A 3791-nucleotide genomic window follows, 5' to 3' on the forward strand; every position below is an offset into this window, starting at 1 on the left:
CAGCGCCCTACTCACTGAGCCACAGGCGCCGCCCGACAGTGGTGTTTCTAAATGTTTCCCCAACTTTCCTGAAAGAGCAAATGGTAAGAAATGAATACGATTCTAGAGCACCAAGCCTTACACTTCCCAAGGATTTGAAATTCTTTTCAGGAATCAATTTAAAACGACTCATAATTCAACTGAAAATGAACTGAATATAACATGTATAGATGCTCCCATTTCCAGCTTTTTATTGCTGCTCTTGGTGTTTTTGAGATGACAATTTTCCCTGCATAGAACCAGCTTAAAATTAGAAAAATCAAACACCCATTAGAGAAAGCAGATTTACTCTGCTATTAATTGATAAAGAGATGTAAAGCTCCCATGATCTGGGCGGAAGCCCAGTGCGTCCCCTGCAGACGTTTTCAGGGCCATAGATTGGGCCATCACCAGCCCACTGGGCCTAAGCCGGGGCTGTCTGCCTTTGTGAGCTGATCCTGGAATTTTTCAGTGTGAGGGATGTGCAGCACTGGGGGTTATTTCAGCCTCTGCAAAGGCATCTGGACACGAGTCTTGGTGTGTGACTCTCTTCCCACTTTATTTGTTAAAACATGCCCAACCTTGAAAGTTGGACTCCCTACTCTGACCTGGCTTTTCTTTTTCCCTGCTGGACAGGAGGCAAAGTAGCACGCCCTATTTAGTAACCAGAAAATTATTTCTTCCAGGGAATGCAGACCTGGTGGCCGAGTGCATTAACTAGGAGAGAAGGAGCATTGAAGACCGCAGGATTGACTCCCTGCAGAAGCTGGAAGCAACCCAGGTGGGGGTGGGGAGGGTGGGGATGTTGAAATACGACCCTGTGATTTTAACTTTAAGCATTTCAGAAGCCCCCTCTAATGTCTCCTGCAGCTTTGATTTTGGAACACGTCACATTCCTCATTAAAGCAATCACTGTTAAAACATAAAGCAACACAGGATTTATTTCTTCATTAAACTGATGATCCGTATATGAAGCCAATTAACATTATGAGTCTGGTGAACATCAAGTGTAAAGAGGTTAGAGAAAATTAAAAGCAGTCACCTTGGTCTTTAGATAAAGAAAGTACACTTTTAGGTTGTAAATTATCAGAGTGTCCAAGCGGGACAGATCGGCGAATTTAGTTAATTGGAAAATACATTTTACCACGCAAGAATTAAGGAAAAATAACCTTTTTGTTTCTAACGCCCTTTTGGGGGGAGGGGAACAGACCGTAGCGAATACCTATTAGTCACCTTCTTCTGGGCCTGAATGTCGGAGGCAATCGGAAAAAAAAAGGGGGGGTCTCGCGTCATCAAAGTTTGCTGTAGTCCTTTCGGTCTAAGGTTGTTTGGTTGTTTATTCGCTGTTTTGCCAACAGGAAAGAGCCCAGAGTAGCAGCGCTGGGAGAGGAACGTCGGGAGAGGCTGAGGGTCCCGAACTGGCTTAGAGCCCCGCGCGAGGTGGGTGTTTTTCCGGGACTCGGCTGGTTGTTCAGCCAGGAAGCCGGAAGGGTCGTGTGAGGGGGCCGCGGATGCTTCCCGGCTGGAGCCGCGGGGAGGGTTTGGTCCCTTCTGCGAGCGCTAAGCGCGCGTCCCGAGTAACTTTCACAGATTTGGACTGGGAGAGGTTGGGGTCAAATGAGTCTCCCTCCCGAGCAGCGCCGCAGCCCAGCGAGGGCTGAGACAGGCTTCTTTTTGTGTGGCGGCTGGTGGTGGGACGCGCTGGGACCTCGGCGCTGCTGTCCAGGGTCCTGATCGGCCGGGATGCTAAGGGAGCGCGCGCTCCGCAGACCCAGGACAAGCCGGTCTAGTCCGGAGGCATCTCTGGGCCTAAACCCGGCTGGTGGGAATCTGTTTTGGTCGATGTCAGGGATAGGAAGCTGAGACTGGGGCTTGGACCTATTGGTTTCTGGGGCCAGCGCAGCGGCCAGCGCCCAGCGCTGGGCTTCTAGTGCTGAGGGTTCCCGCACCAGGTGAGCCTGGAGCATTTTGGTGGAGCTGGCCCCCTGGTTTTTCTCATTTTACTTCTCAGCCACTCAGTTCCTGGAGCGCACAGAGCGCGCAAGACGGGGAGCTGCAGACTAAGGCAGGAGGGAACCTGAGGGGACTTTTCGAAGACCCAGGTGCCCAGAGGGCTCTTGAAAAGCAAGGGCCCTCTGAAGGAGGCAGAGAGAGCCAGAGACAGCACGCGGGAGCCCCCTTCTTGACATGGGCTAAGATAGGGTCGGCTCCTCCGTCTTCAGCCCTCTCTGCAGGAAATGGAATGGCGCTCTCGGCTTCCCTGCCTGCCCCGCCTGCCACGTACCCGCCTCTCCGACCCGCAGTCGTGCGCCTCCAGAGCCAGCGCCCGGACGCGCGGAGCCCTGGCCCTGGCGGAGTTGGCGCCGCGAACTCCCTCCACTCTAAACAGAGCAGGAGTTTGCAGCGGATCCTTTTTCCGCACCCAGGCCGGCTCCCCGCATCTGGGCTATTGAGTTTAGGAAGGGCCTCTTCAGAGAAACGGGTCCGACTTGCCTCCACCAGAGCGCTGCCGCGGCTTCCTCGGGGCTGTTTTTGGAGGGGTGTTCACCAGCAGGCCAGCGCCCACCGCTCTCCCTCCAGCTCGGCGCTCCTCACCCAGGCAGATGTCCACGACTGGGCCCGCCAGGCCTTTTGTTTCCAAAGCGCTGCGTCTTTAAGATCAAGTCTGGATATTGGTCTGTGCAGGGACCCGACCCACCACCTCGCCAAGGCTCCCAAACACAGCATTATAATGTTTATAAAATATTCAATTTATGTAGTCTGTCCAAGAATCCATAGTCCCAAAATAAAATCAGCAGTCTAGACGGAACACAGACACCAGAACTTATCAACAGTTGTCTGACGTGCATCTTCTGATGCATCTTGAGTGGGTCATAATACAACTTTATTTTCAGTGGTGCATAAATTAATTACACGCATTTAATAACCAAAATATCATTATATTCCCCCTTTAATATCATAAAGGCTTTCCGCCAGGGAAGCACTTAATAGTGCAGGGGGCCGTAACGGGCTATTATCCTGGTGTAATGCTATTACAGAACCAATTATGCGCCATTAGACTTGCTTTTTTTTGCAGTTTATGTGATTTGATCCAATCCCGCGCCCCTGACTTGAAAATTTCAACCCGGTACTTTAGAGTTTAATTTTCACCCAGGCAGAGAGAAGGGCGGTCTCTCTCCGTTGAGTGTCTGCCTCAGATGCATTTTAAAAGTAATTGCGAAGGGTCCCACCGCATATCATTTGCATCGAGAAGCGAACATAAATTCAGGGACCCCTTGCTGAGAACAAAATCAAACTTTCCTTTTGTACGATCGCTTGGAAAGGGAAGCCGTGTGCAGAGTCCCCCCAAAACCCATCCGGCCTGACAATTAGCAGCGCTTTTTCAATTCGCAGCCTGGGAGTCGCCAGGCCTTTGACAAGGGCAGACCAAATCAAGCTCTTCCGCAGAAAGAAGGTTTGAGTCTGAGGGGACCTGGGGTGGATGGGGTGGGGCTGAGTGTTCAGAAAATAGTCTTTTTTTTTTTTTTTTTTTTTTTTTTGCAGAGATGGTCGTTTCAGTTTTTTTTTTTAAAAGACAAGAGGAAACACATTCCTGATGTTTGCTGAGAAATGACGGATTTTTTTTTACACCACGTGGGCCATTTGTAAGGCCCAATAGACCTATCCAAGTTACTCGCTGTAGACAGCGCTGGAAATAATCAGATTAAGGCCAATTATGCGTGAGATTATAAAGGCGAGTGCTGAGCGGCGGCGCGCGCTGTAGACAGACAGCA

The sequence above is a fragment of the Nycticebus coucang genome, chromosome 3 (genome assembly GCF_027406575.1).
Source record: "Nycticebus coucang isolate mNycCou1 chromosome 3, mNycCou1.pri, whole genome shotgun sequence".
NCBI classification, from domain to species: domain Eukaryota; kingdom Metazoa; phylum Chordata; class Mammalia; order Primates; family Lorisidae; genus Nycticebus; species Nycticebus coucang.